Below are 16,397 nucleotides of genomic sequence, written 5' to 3' on the forward strand. Positions count from 1 at the left end.
TAGCAAACTACTTATTTACTCTTTCTTGAGTCTCAGTACTTCTACTTGTATTCAAGTGAATTATTTCTTCAGTAGCAGTACTTTTACTTAAGTAAAAAAAAATCAGTACTCTTTCCACCACTGGTTAAATCTTCTAAAACAGTCAAGCAGTGATCTACATAGATTTAAATGTCACTCACCAATATCATCAAACCACTCAAAACACCATAGTCAACCTAACTGTGTTCAAGTGTGTGATTTTTTCATTTGCAATATTTCATGGTATTGTAGTCTGTGCCCTCATGAAAGACAATAAGTACACAGACTTGTACCATCCGCTGAACCCGCCTCAGTTCCCCTGCACCAAATAAGACATTTGTTCTTCTGTTGTAAATAACGGCGCTTCCGAATTCTTGTGTGTACCGACGTGCTTAAGTCACGTGACAGCTTCATGATGTGTCAGCTGCTGGCAGGAAGTGCTTTTTAAAAGTTAATAAAGTTTTAATTATCGATTTATTTTTTTTAAACAGATTTATCGATTTGCTTCAGAAGACATTCATTGATGGACTGGAGTCATGTGAATTACATTTATGCTGCCTAAATATGACTTTTTGACCACCAAATTGCTGGCACCCATGAACTTCTTTTATAAGTACTTGACAAAGGCTCTATCTCCTTCTAAAAATCTTAATTTGTGTTCTGCTGAAGAAAGTCAATCATACACATCTGGGATGTCATCAGGGTAAGTAAATAATGAGAGAATTTAAATTTTCAGGTGAGCTACTCCTTTAAGATATTCAGGTGAAGTTTCATCCCATTTTTCTGCATCACTTCCCAAAGATGTCAGATGTCACTTCTCACAGATTTTTCAACCAAACAGCTCAACACCTCAAAGATGGATTCATCCATCCATAATGCTCATTTCTAATCATTTATCACTCAATCATTTAAGTTCTCTTTCACATTCTACCTTTTTCTTTTAAAAGTCAGCCTAAGATGCCAACATCCAAAAGTCTTCTCTTCATTATTGCAGATTAAACTGGTGTTTGGCATGTACTGGCAGAGGGGTAGTTTTGCAATACATTTAACCATATAAAACGTTTGTTCATGATTGCTCAAAGTTCATATGGACAATGTATAAGTAATAGAATAAGAAAGATTTATGTTGTTGTTTGATTAAATTAATGCTCTGAATACATTCATCATGTTAAGATTGTTGATATTTGGATTAGCAGCCAGGCAGGTATTTCAGACAAACAGTGTTGGGCAAGCTACTCAAAAAATGTAGCAAGATAAGCTACCACCTACTCAACAGAAAATGTATTAAGCTGGGTTAAAAGCGACACCTCAGAGAAAATATGAAGTTACACTACAAGCTACACACCAAAAGTCGCTTTCTACATTTAAGCTTCTTCATTTTTTTTTAACCAGATGCACAAAGCATACTGTCATAGGCAAAGCATATAAAAGGCTTATTCACATAATGTTTATCAAAGCTGGGGCATAGCATAGTACAGTATAGTGCAATACAGTATACAAGTATGCAGTATGGTACAGTATTATATGCATGTAAAAAAACTGTACATTTATATTTATGCATGCTACCTATACAAACGCTTATTCAAAATGAAAAATCACTATTTTACATTGCATTTTTCATATTTATACTTCTACCACTACCAACATAACCTTTGAACATAATTTCCTTTGCACATTTCTGTATAAAAACTCAGTACATATTTTATTAATCTTATTGTCTAATTCTGTGTCTTGCCATTGTATTACTGTATGTACTGGAAGCCTCTGATCAGTGGCCAAATTCATTGTGTGTGCGAGCACATCTGGGCAATAACAATTTGATATGTGATCTTCTTTGAGGTACAATTATCATATTATGCACTAATATGTGTTTACATGGTGCTTTGAATTACTTCAAAGAATACATGGTACTACCATGGTAACTTGATATATGATTACCACATTCATATAAAATGGAATGTACTTGACGCTTCAAGGTAATTCAAAGAATACCATGGTACTACTATGGTACTTCTCTACATGACAAGCTTATTCATCTACCACTATATTAACATGGTTCTCCCAGGTAATGGCATATGTCCAAAAAATATGGTAATGCCATGGTACTTTTTTTTTATGTGTTTTCATGTAGGCTACTAAGTCTTTTGATACTCTTTTGGTTGTAATATCTTTACCTGCAGTTCCATTCAAGCTGTACACATGTCAAACTTAAAGGTATGTTTCCTTTACATTTATGCATTTGGCAGACACTTTTATCCAAAGCAACTTACAGTGCACTTATTACAGGGACAATCCCCCTGGAGCAACCTGGTGTTAAGTGCCTTGCTCAAGGACACAATGGTGGTGGATGTGGGGATCAAACAAGGGACCTTCTGATTAACAGTTATGTGCTTTAGCCCACTACGCCACCACCACTACTCCACCACTGAAAATTCTCTCATCATTTACTCACCCTCATCGCATCCCAGATGTGTATGACTTTCCTTCTTCTGCAGAACACAAATTAAGATTTTTAGAAGAATATTTCAGCTATGTAGGTCCATACAATGTAAGAGAATGGGTGGCAAAATTGACACTCCAAAAATCACATAGGTCAGCATAAATGTAATCCATATTAACTTTTATTATGACCTATGTGATGTTTGGAGCGTCAAAATTTTGGCACCCATTCACTTGCATTGTATGGACCAAAAGAGCTGAGAAATTCTTCAAAATATCTTCATTTGTGTTATGAAGAATATCAAACACATCCAGGATGGCATGAGGGTGAGTAAATTAATGTAAATATTTTGGTTAACTATTCCTTAATTAAAGACCTTCATCACTGGCAAATGATAGGACACATTTTCAGGTTTGGTTTCTATTTATTGAAAATCCACTGCAATCAGCGTTATTTTTCCATGTTTTAAAATATTCCATGAGCATGTTAGAAAGTGAGAGTGGGCACCAAATGATTCAGCAGCATCTGTGTGAGCTTTGAGTCATTTGAGTCATTGAATTGCAAACTGATTCTGATCGCTTTTACCATTACGTGTGAACAATTAATCGAAAAGAACCAACTAAGATGAGCAAATCATTTGGGAGTTGAACATTTTTGTTCTGATTCTAAACTGGCGATAGTAAACACCGGTGTAGCTTTTGTCAAATCTACCCAATCAATAATATAGCTTCACTACTGAAAAGCTACTTGATTTAAAAACTAGTGAAGCTACAACCTCATTACACAGAAATGTAGTTAAGCTAATGTGTCACTTTTGTAGCAAAGCTCCTGCCCATCCCTTCAAATGAACAGGTACAAAATTTAACAGTGAAAAATAACACACACATTTTCAGAGTATGCTATAAAATTAAACTTGTTTCAGTGCATTAATATGCACTGTGTAATGAAATCACTTGATAAAGTGATCGAGTCTTTATTCACTCATGTTAAATGTTCTAATGTTTAGGGAATAATTATAATACCACCAACCTAGAGAGACAAGTAGATGGAAATGATGCAATGATACTGCAGATGTTATCCCCCCCACAAACACCCTTGTGCTCATCCATTGTAAACACCAACATAAGACATAAATGCAGTAATGGAGTCTCATAAGGATTATTAGGCTTGCACATGAACCTGAAAGAACAAAATGATTCTCCTCCTCAAGGATCAATAAAGTAAATCAATCAAAACAAAATGCTGACAGGGCTTTCAATTGAGTGAGATTACCTTAATTTCTGAACAGCTTCTTGTGAACAGTGATAAACAGTGCACCACCAGTAGTGTCCAAAGTGAACCCACATTTAGAATATGTCAGAAGCAGAGGCTGCCATGATCCATCAACTAAAGTGGAGAAGTTCAAGGTGGATTTGAATAAACTAGGATGAACAAGAAGTGTCTTGCCTTTCAATTTGAACAGTTGCACTTGCTCCAAGTGAGATTACCATGCCAGTGGGGAAAACAAAAAACCATAGGGAGAGATGGAGTCACAAGGCAAGACATCTGCATTGGTGCGCCCATTATAATCAGAGGCAGAACATAACTTCCTCCCTTCCAGAGATGGGGAGGTATCCTTTAGAACAACTTCAAGCAAGGACAATTTTCAAAATATGGTTGGAGCCAAGCCACGGAGCACCAGTCACCTACTTGATAACCTGTTGTTGGACATTACAGCCATGGTATGGAGAAACAAATGAGACATCTGCGTACCTGCTACACAGAAGAAAAAAAATAACAGCTGGCTGGCATCTCAGACAAAGGCACTGGAGACGCTTCACCTGAACATACACTTGGCACAAGTAACAGAGCAAGGTAACAAATACAAGGTAAAAATAGTGCTCAACTTGTTCAAGGACTATGTAGGAAGTTCAACATTAATAAGCATAATGTTTTCTCACCTCCATCAACCATCAAGCGTGGCGTTCTCAGTCCCCGTACACACAGGATCATAGCGTCATCACCGCGCGAATGGTCCTTTGAAACAAAAGGAAAACATACTACCATTTAGTAAACATTTTAAGCTCATCTCGATCTCATTGTACATTGAACCGATATCAAATGGATGGATTCAAATGGATTCTCTTGGGTCTCATCCAAGTGTCACCTTTGTATTAAACATTGTAACTTAGGCACCATTGCCAATTATAAGGTAAAAGCCAAAGCTGACTGTTTTATCCAAGATGTCTCTAGATGGAATATCTACTTCCAATTATTAAAGAGCTCAACATTGTCAACATAACCATTGTAAAGAGCACTGTCACTTTCACCACCACATGGCAAGTGAAATTATTATTTACACTAGCACACACTTACAATATATATATATATATATATATAAACACAAAGTTTAATGAGCCTATTGACACAAACACTGATTTATTTATACTCACATTTCAATTGGTTGAAGAGATTGTTTGACCAATCACATATAAGTTAATTTTTTATCTGGTATTTTTATCTGGTCTCATTAAGTTTCGATTCCAAATGAGTTTTGCCAAAATGCAGAAACCTTTGTGCCTTCTTTATAATACAAATCCATTTTGAATATAAAATTATTTTTCTAATGTTTTACAATTGATACTTTTAGTCAAAGCACCAAAATAATAATTTTTCTTTTTCCTTTTTTTTTTTCAGAACAGGCTAGCATCACAATACATACATTTAACAGATTTAAAACAGATTTCTGAGCCAACTGAGTATACATACACATTCATACACACACACAGAGCGAGAGAGAGAGAGAGAGAGAGAGAGAGAGAGAGAGAGAGAGAGTTTCTAATAATGACTATCAGTATATTTATATCTATTTAAAACAGTACTCATTTTATCCGGTGTAGTACAATGCAGTAAATTAGAATTGAAGTGTTGCATACTGTAACTTAAATGCAGGTGATTATTCTTTTTCTTATAAAAATGTATGTGTCATCTAGAAAGGCTCCTGGCAAAAAGAAAAGGTATGTACATGTTTTACTGTGCCCCATAATACTAAATTGATGTGTTTCTTATGAGTGCAATAGCCAACGTTTGAACACATAAACATCAGAACAATAAGAACACATCAAATGGTCAATTTCCAGTGCTAGGGGTGTGCTTTAAAAAAATCCTTAAAACTGATCAAGGAAGTTTAAGTTTTCCATCAAAACTGTATCCACAACATTCACACAATCGATTCACATTTAAAGTTTTAATTTTCCTCCATGTTTCAATATGTTTGGACCCCAATAACTTCCACTTGCAGCTTTTTTTTTTTGTCTTTGTAACTTATAAGCTGTTCTTGTTTGGCCATCTTGAAACTTAATTTCTATAAAGCATACAAATTCTTTTGATATTTATTTTGATATTTTTAACCCCATGAAAGGTTTACTCCTAAAGAAATAAATTGTAATTTTGAAATACGAAATCATGACAACTCACATGAGAAGACTCCAGTCATATCAGTAACCTTATAAAAGCTGTTTTAATCTACATGGAGAGAGTCCCCTCATGGGGCATATTAGAATCACATGACCAGCCATATACCACTTGCTTAATAACCATGACTAACTGTAAAGTACATTTTTGCAATGTCATCCATATTGAAGACTTCTGTTTGAATGAAGCTGTATCCACTCCGCTAGGTGTGAGTGTCCAAAACCACATAGATACTAAGTGTACATTTAAACCAAAAGTGTTTCAGAGTGTAAGACTTGCATTCTTATGAAGACCAGTCTTACCAAGCAGCCTTGTTAGAATGAACTCAGAAGGACAGGAGGAGGTAGAATTCATCTATTGTGAGCTTTGAGATATGCTGCGATCTTCCATTTGCGCAATTGACCAGCACATTTGTTGCCAGTGAGAGAAATACTGGAATTATCAGACACCAGTTACATCATTATTATCAACACACCAGTGAGGTTTTGCAGGACTAGTGACACGGTAAAAGAATAAATTTTGTTAACACTCATTTCTTTCATGTGTTTACTACTTTATTAAAATGATGACCAACAAAGCCATTACAATTTCGCAAGCTTAAAGTGGGAAACTTTTACAGAGGGAAAACACAACGCTAAATGTCCTTCGTCTGCCACTGTAGTGCCGCTATGACTTCTGGATCTTCAAATGGGTTCTTGCCCACAAGTCACCATCTGATGCATCCTTAATATTCGGCCTGATCAAAGTAACATAATGTGCCATCTGGCTAAAAACATGTTCGCTTTCCAGGATCAGATGACTTTATCGTAAATTATATTGTACATTGTCCAGCATCATGGAATGCTAAACCAATTGTTTTAGGATTCAGATTGCGGCAACCAAAGGTGGAAGTCATCGAAATATGGGCAGATAGGATCGTTCTCTGTAATTACATATTGCACGACACAGACTCAAATTGGCCCAAATGACAGAATGGAACTGAATGAGATCTCATTACTTATGCCTGCATGCTTTGGAGAGAGAGCATAACATTACTCATTGTGGTATTTGCATGTGTATTTAGTTCCTTTGTACAATTTTTTATTTTTATTTGTTGGGAGACATTTTTGGATATGAAGATAAATCATTTTTGTAAAGCTATAACTTTTGAGTGCTTTGTTGTGTCAACAAAAAATTGATACTCACACAAAGGTGGCATGATTGGAAACAAAAAACATTCAGTTTTCTGGAGCTACCTTATTTACACCCTAACATATATAATGTAAAATCAGAAATATAAGAATTTGTTTTGAGATTTTCAGCAGTTTATTAAGCTGAGAGTCTCATAATGTATCATAATCTATATCATTAAACAAACTGAAAAGTTTTCATTACAATGATACCAAACACTTGACCCTCCTTGTCTTTTTTTTTTTTTTTTTGTCGTTTGTTTAAGCCTATCATTTTGAGTATGCCAATAAAACAGGAAATCTTTAAAAACACCTTCAGATCTTAAAGGGTTGAGGTAGTGTTTTTGATCATTTTAATGCATCCGAGGTGAAGAGAGGCATTTATTTCTTTCAAGAACAAAAATGTCTTAGTGTTTCCAAACTTTTGAACGGTAGTGTATGTCTGAAACAAATGTAATATACCCTGTCATTCAACCAAACTCAGCAGTCATATTTATAATCAACACAATAAACTCCTACCACAAAAACACACAACACTTGTCTGCAGTAGACAGCAAATCCACCGACTACTGAACAGCGAGTTAACCCATCACTAGCTCTGATTTTTATTTCCATTGTCTTTATTTCACTCTCCCATTTTTCAATCGGGCAGCTCTTAACTTGAGCATGCACAGTTCACTGAGCACTGCTCTTTTCCTAATGAGAAGCCAATGGGTCTAATTAAGATTTTAATGACAGGCTGCATGGCAGTCTCTTCTAAATGTCATTTATTTGCTAAAGAGACCATATTCAAAACATATGACGAATGTGTTGCATAGAAAAACATCAGTAAATTGCTAGTCATTATTAGTCAATTCAGTATGTAGATGTTTGCTTTTGAAAATGTTTCATTTCAACTTTGAAATGTTTCAACACAGTAATTAGTGTTTCAAAATGTTATTGCCAAATACATGTACCATTACACTTGCAGAGGGAAAGATATCATCCAGATGCCTTCAACCTGTTTTCCTTATAGCTGTGGTTGATGCCGATGGCCATTAAAATGCTAATCAGTCCCTGTTTGCCTTCATACTGAGCTCCAGTGGAGAGCTAGTGAGAGATCATCAGTCATGCCCTCACCACCTGTCCTCCTCATGCTGGTTGAAAACCAGCCTCAGGGCTTCATTGGTTTGAGCCAGGCCTCCACTGCTCTCTTGATGTTCAACCAAAATCTGAATAGCCCAGGGTTATGTTAGAATGATGAGATGCATTTATCTTGAAGTTGCCCCCCCTGCACCATCCCCTGCTCTTGCCTTGAGACCCAAATGGAAATTCTTCTCTACAGCATGCTGATAGACTTCAGATTTGAGATTACTGTTCACAGCAGTGACTTAGTTACCCTATAATGCTGTCTTAAACTGGTATGACTTTCTTTCTTCTGAGGAACACAAACAATGATATTTTGTTGAATATGTGATGTGTTTTTGTCCATACAATGTAAGTCAATGAGGCCACAATCAAATTTCAAGCTCCAAAAAAGCCATAAAGAACATACATTTTGTTCTGTTTCTCACCAAAGGCAATCGTATTGCTTCGTGAAACATGGATTAAACAAATCCAGTCACATGAATTACCTTTATGTCCTTTTTGGACCCCATTGACTTACATTGTATGAAAAAAACATTTCCATCCTTCAAAATATCCTTGATTGTGTTCCATAGAAGAAAGCAAGTCATACTAGTTTAAGACGTTATATGGGTGAACTATGAAAATAATTAATACATTTCTTTAATGTCTCATTTAAAGTGGTTCACCATGCAAAAGTAAAACTCAGTAACAACACATTTTGTCAAAATTCGATAAAAATTGACTGAAATCAGATCTCTTAGACTATGATCTATCCTGTAGCAGATGAGTTTGGCTCAGCTATGGTCAGATTCAGAGAAAAATAATTGTGAAAACTTAAAAACTACACTTGTCTGGACAATCCAAAAACATTGAAGCCATTTTTCTTAGATTAAATGTTAGCGAAGGGCAGCATGGTATGCTGAAAAACATTCATTGTGAAAATATTTTTGTTTCCATTCATTTAATTTGTCAATAATTTCTGCCTTTTTTACTTGATTTTATGAGTTTTCAGAGTTTGTGCCAAAGACATAAAAAGATACCTCAAATCGGAGACACGTGAGTCCATGCGAGGAGCAGACGTGTGAATAGCGAGCTCTGCGCACTTTACAAGTTGTATTACTTTTAATTACATAAACCAGTGAGATTCTATACACTCTGTTCCATAACTGATCTAGGAGGTCAATATGTCAAAGAATTAAAGCCTGGAACCGACATAGTTGGAGAAGTGCGGGAATTGTGGCGAGAGATGCTGAACATATCGGCAATGCTAACAAAGGTTGTCGCTGACTTGGAGGATCATGCTGTGATACGTTGATCGATCACTGCCATGGAGGTGAATTTCAATGAGGTGGTTACAAGAGTGGGGGATGTCGAGAAACAGATTGATTATCTAGAGTCATCGGGAATTATCTGCTAGCCCGCTAGCGACCAAGGAGGATTTGGAGCATGTCTGGGAGAAGTTGGTGTAAATTGGAAATCGAATGCGCACGTTTTTCTTTTTTCTGTTTTTTTTTGTTTGTTTTGGGAATGTTCGAGTTTTGAATGTTACACTATTGTTAGAATATGGTCTTTATAATTCTGTTTTTGACACACAATAAATTTTTTCTTACATGTCAAAATGGCAAATGGTAATATGAAAGGACTGTCTCTCTTCACGTGGAATGTGAATGGGTTGGGGCACCCCATAAAATGAAGAAAGGTTATTTCTCATCTTAAGCGTAAGAAATATGATATAGTATTTCTTCAAGAATCATGTTTCTCAGCAGCAAGCTGAAAAATTTGGGAAGATATGGAGTGGTAAAGTTGTCTAGAGTGCTGGCTCGAGTAAGAGTAGGGGAGTCATTACAATGATAAGTAAACATCTACAATTAAAATTTCTAAAACAGATTAAAGATAAATTAGGAAAAGTCATTATTGTTTTAGCAGATATTCAGGAACAAAGTGTTATTTTAGCTAATATTTTCACACCTAATGTGGATGTTCAGGGTTTTTATAGATCTTGAGGGGATGGTGCAAGCCACTGGCACCCCTCATGATTTAATATTGGGAGGAGACTTTAATCTTTTGATGGACTCCTTGATCATAGTGAGCAACATTGACGCATTACAGGATGTGTAAAAATCTTGGTCTTACAGATATTTGGAGACTTTTGAACCCATCTGGTAGTGACTACATTGTTTTCATGTCCATAAGTCCATAAGATTGACTCTGCAATATACAGTATATATATATATATATATATATATATATATATATATATATATATATAATATCTAAGTACCTCATTTCATCTGTTGCTGATAGCTCAATTGGAAAAATTCTAGTCTCAGATCACGCTCTGGTGTGTTTAGAGGTGCTGCCACATACAGAGAAAAAGAAATCATATAGTTGGCACTTTAATGTATACCTTTTGCGAAATCTTGAATTCCAACAAATGTTAAAGACTGAAATCAATGTCTATATGGAGACCAACTGGTCCTCAATATCCTCTGTGGGCGTGGCTTGGGAGACACTTCAGGCAGTTCTTAGCAGTTTGGTTCTTAAAAAATCTAAAGCACAAGAACTTGTGGATTGGAAGGGAATATTAAAAGTGCAGAGGCAGAGTTGAAGTGCTGAATGTCATCTAATGGCCTCAGGGAATTTACTTGATTAAAATACAGATATAATACTATTTTGTTGCGGAAGGTGGATTTTTGGCTATTCAGGGCAAGAAAGTCATACTTTGATTCATGGGATAAAGCAGGGAAGCTTCTGGCTGGATATATAATACAGAATGTCTTTTTCTACCATTTCCTCAGTGAAATCTGCTTGTGGTAAAATATTTACAGTGGCCATTGATTTTAATAATGCTTTTAAAGAATTCTATCTTGATCTTTGTAGTTCCACGTCTTCATCTACTGATGAGTATATTAGAAACTTTGTGGAACTATTAAAACTTCCTAAACTGGCAAAAAAATTATCTTGATTCTGAGATAACCTTGGAGGAGCTTGGCGAGGTAATTAAGGCCTTGCCTACGGGCAAGTCTCCTGGGCCAAATGGCTTTGCCGCTGCATTTTTTAGATCTTATGCTACAGAACTGGCTCCAATTTTGCTAGAAGCTTATACGGAATCATCAAAGAATGGAATGCTTCCACCAACCATGACAAAAGCCTGGATCAGTCGGATTCTTAAAAAGGACAAAGATCCAAGTGAGTGTAAGAGTCACTGTCCAATTTTCCTGATCCAGCTAGATGTTCAAATATTGTCAAAAATGTTGGCTAACCAATTAAGTAAAGTTATGACATCTCTTATACATATAGATCAGGTGGTGTTTATTCGGGGTCATAACTGATAACATTAGGCGTTTCATTAATGTAATGTGGTTAGTGGCGAATGATCAGACTCTGGTCACTGCCATCTCACTTAATGCCGAGAAGGCGTTTGATAGGGTAGAATGGGATTATCTTTTTAAGATTTTGCATAGGTACGGGTTAGGAATACTTTTAATGGATGGATTAAGTTACTTTATAAGACATCCGGTAGTAGCAGTACAAATAAATGGGTTAATTTCAGATTATTTTACACTGGATAGGGGCATCCGGCAGGCCTCTTTTCCCATTATTGTTCTGTCTTGCCCTGGAACCATTATCAGTCGCGATAAGAAAGAAGGATGATTTTCCAGGGTTGGTGGCAGGAGGTGTGGCACATAAGATTTTGCTTTATGCAGATATTTTATTATTTGTCTCTGACCCCACTAGATCTATGCCTTGCCTCCACCAAATTATTAATTCCTTTTCTAAGTTATCAGGATACAGAGTTAATTGGTCTGAATCTGAAGCTTTGGCTCTGACAGCATGCTGCCCTGTAATGGTTTTTCAGGTGGGCATCTTCCAGTGGCCCAAACAGGGCATTAAGTATTGGGTACTTTGTTCCCCAGCAAATTTGTGGGATTTAGTTAATTAATTTTGACCCTTTATTAAAAAGGTTTTCGAGCGATGTGGGCAGGTGAGCTTCATTACATTTCTCTATGATTGGGAAGGTTCATGTTATTCAAATTAAATATACTCCAGAATTCAACTATCTGCTACAATCTCTCCCTATAGATGTCTCCCTCACTTATTTCAAGCAATTTAATAGCATAGCAAAGACAAACCCACCTGAAGATGAGAGAAGATGGGAACACAGCCCAAGAATTTTGGTTGAAGGTACAGAGTTTTGTGTGTGACGTATTGGATACTCAAATTTTGTTTTGCCACAGACTCTATATTTTAGGCAATGGGACAGTCATTAATTTGGGGGATAAATACATAAAACATTAGGTCCTAGCCAGTGTTATTATTGGCAGACTAATAATTCTTAGGAGTTGGAATTTGGCTGGAGCGCCCTCAATTCAAGAGTGGCACACAGACATGGGCAGGGTGGCGGCATTTGAGGGAATGCCGTATAGAAGGCTAGGTGTTATGGATTTGTTCAATAAAAAATGGGGCAACTATTTGGCCATTCTGGAGGGTTCAAGGGGAGGGACAGTGGAGGGAGATTTGTAGTTTTAAATGTATTTTATTCTAAAAAAAAATTATAATAAAAAAAAATAAAAAAGTTTAAAAGTTTAAAAAATATATTGTATTTAATATTTTATTAAAAAAAATATTGTATTTGTTTGTGTGTGTATACTTTCATTTTGTATTGGACAACTGGATGTTTGTAGTGTGAATGGGGGAAGGGGGGGATGTTCAGAGGGAGGGATATACAGTACTGTGGAACATTTTTAGGCACTTGTGTAAAATGTTGCATAGTGAGAATATTTTAAAAAATAATAAAATAAATAGTTTTCATTTATCACTTAATGTCATACAAAGTCCAGTAAAAATAAAAAGCTAAATCAAGATTCGGTGTGACCACCTTTGTCATTAAAACAGCACCAATTCTCCTGGGTACTCCTGGACACAGTTTTTCTTGGTTGTTGGCAGATAGGATATTCCATGCTTCTTGGAGAATTCACCACAGCTCTTATATCTATTTAGGCTGTAATAGGATCAAATTAGCATATTGCTTCTGTATCTTTATGTAATCTCAGACTGACTCGATGTTTAGTGGGAGGCTTTGTGGGGGCCATGACATCGGTTGCAGGGCTCCCTGTTCTTCTATTCTAATCTTTTCTATTTGCAAAAGTAATGTTTGGGATTCCAACATTTATATTTCCTATTGACACACTAAAGCTAAAGATATAAATAACCATCTTAAGACATATGCTTTTGTGAAACATCTTAAGTGCCGAAGACTTTTGCACAGTATTTCATATCATTTGATTCTGTGTGTGTATGTTCTGTTTCTTTAATCCTGTGGGTTTTTTGTAATCAATAAAATGTTAATGTAAAAAAGATACCTCAAATCAAATGAAAACGACACAAGATTGTTTCCAACTTTTAATTACAGGATGTAAACCTACACTTGTATCAAAGATTTATACCTGTAAAAAATATGTCTAATTACCTCTGCATCTCATTTTAACATTTACATATTTAAATAAATCAAATAAATAATTGACTACCAACTCCTTGAAAGGTCTTTGAGACAAAGTCTAAAGTAAATATATTTATGATTATATGTTAATGTTTCTTTTAATGTACCATGATTAATCGTGATTAATCACAAAAAACTTTGTGATAATTAGTCAAACATTTTTAATTGATTCACAGCCAATCGATTGAAGAATTAACTAGCCCAACCCAATACACTACATGGCCATATATATGTGGGCAAATCTGTTAATTAGATGGTGTCTACAAATTTTTGGTCATATAGTGCATGCTCATCATTAAAAAAAATTAAATGGAAGAGGAGACATGATACCTCTGACCCTCTTTGTTAGTCACAAATATATGTCCACTGTAGAAATCTTACAGTTGATAAAGAACAGGACAGTCTGATGAACATTCACCCTGTCAGTTACATCCTCAAATGCTCTGGAATGGCACTCTTGAGTCTTACCATGAGACCTAGTGGCAATAAAGCAAGTATATTACCGTAAATTGACGATAATACCCATTTGAATAAATAATGGATTACAGCAAAGGAAGAAATTCCCACATAAATGAAGATGCCATGGTCTGTCACATTAACTATGAAAGTGTTCCACTAACTTTTGATGACCAGAAAGTGTCCAAATTGTCTTTAAAAGGAAATAAAAGTCTGATTGGAAAATTTAAAAAGCGAACACATATACAATCACGTGAGCTTCACGGATCTTCTTTAGTCATCTGATATCAACATGCAGTGACACAAATGATAAGCACACACATCGTTGTGTCCAATGTAGTGAGAGCCTCGCGTACCTCTGAACTTGAGAAAAGGCCAATGAGATATTGGCAGACAGAATTTGCATGTTCCGCCCCCGGACATGCATAAAGGGAAGCAGGGCATGCGTCTGTCAGTCAGATTTTTTCTTTGGAGCTGAGCAGTTGTGCAGCAGCAAGCTGAAGTTTACTACTGTTCCACTCACCTCTGTAGGTAGATCACTGCTGTTGGATCTACGGTGCATTTCCAGCGGCTTTCTCCTTCTCTGCCCACAGGTACACGGAGGACCCCCAGGTGGACAGAGCGTTTGCGATCCACCTGTGCCCCGAGAACAGCACCACCTGGTGGGGCCGCCCATTACTCCCCTCCAAAGCCTGTAGGATGACGTCGTCGCTGACCTCGAAATCCTACAGCGCCACTGGACAGGCTGCCTTCGCCCTTCGTGACATGGCTCTCCTGCAGGTCCACCAAGCCAAGGCACTCAAAAAACTGCACCTGGGTAGTCCAGAACCCGATGTGCTGCAGGACCTGCGCTCTGCCACCGACCTCGCTCTCAGAGCCACGAACTTCACAGTGCGGGCACTCAGGAGGGCGATGGCCACCCTCGTGGTCCAGGAATGCCACCTTTGGCTAAACATGGTCAAGATGCGCGATGTTGACAAGGCCGATTTCTCAATGCCCCCGTCTCCCACCTTGGCCTCTTTGGCGACACCGTCGGCGACTTCGCCCAGATGGGGCATCCTCTGGCATCTGCACCCAGACCTCTGGAACATCCACATCTGGCCCCTGGATGGGATGCGGAAGATCTGAGTGACCTACCACCTGTGGTCATAGACATGATCAACCAAGCCAGAGCTCCTTCTACCAGGCAACTTTACACCCTAAAGTGGCGCTTGTTTGCAAATTGGAGTTCTTCCCAGTCTGAAGACCTGCAGAGATGCACAGTTCGGTCAGTGCTTTCATTTCTGGCAGAGAGGTTGGATGGGAGGCTGCCCCCCTCCACCTTGAAGGTGTGTGTAGCCGCTATCACAGCCCACCATGACGCAGTGGACAGCAAGTCCTTAAGCACGACTTGATTATCAGGTTCTTTAGGGGCCCGGAGGCTGAATCCTCCCCAGCCAAGCCTGTTCCCCTCCTGGGATCTCTCAGTGGTTCTCTCAGGCCTTCAGAGACCCCCCTCTCAAGCCACTTGACTCAGTTGAGCTCAAGGCCCTCTCCTTGAAGATGGCCCCCCTGATAGTGCTAGCTTCTATCAAGAGGGTTGGGGACCTGCAAGCGTTCTCTGTCAGCGACACTTGCCTGGAGTTCGGTCCAGCAGATACTCACATCATCCTAAGACCGTGACCAGACTACGTGCCCAAGGTTCCTACAACCCCCTTCAGAGATCAGGTCATGAAGCTGCAAGCGCTGCCCTGGGAGGAGGCAGGCCAAGCCTTTTCGTTGCTGTGTCCAGAACGTGCTTTGCATATCTATTTGGACCGCAAATCTGTATAGATGTTCTTTGTCTGCTTCGGCAGACGGCGGAAAGGGAACGCCATCTCCAAACAGAGGTTCGCTCACTGGGTTGTTGACGTTATCTCCCTGGCCTACAAGACCCAGGCCGTGCCCAGCCCCTTGCGGGTTCAAGCACACTCAAAAGAAGTGTGGCATCCTCGTAGGCACAGGCCAACGGCACCTCCCTAGTAGACATCTGCAGAGCAGCGGTCTGGGCAACACCCAATATATTTGCGAGATTCTATAATCTCAGGGTTGAATCAGTCTTGTCCCGTGTTTTGTCAGCCGGTAGAACTCGGTAATACGGAACAGCCGACCGGGTGTTCCGCTTGCACCTAGAGCCGTTCACCAAAGTGACACATTGCGCTCTCTCTCCCAGGTTAGCTACTAAGCTCTCGCTTCCTGGATGTCCTTCCTCCCTAGCCTTCTGGCCTGCGAATTC

Source organism: Xyrauchen texanus, chromosome 27 (genome assembly GCF_025860055.1).
Source record: "Xyrauchen texanus isolate HMW12.3.18 chromosome 27, RBS_HiC_50CHRs, whole genome shotgun sequence".
In the NCBI taxonomy this organism is placed as follows: Eukaryota; Metazoa; Chordata; class Actinopteri; order Cypriniformes; family Catostomidae; genus Xyrauchen; species Xyrauchen texanus.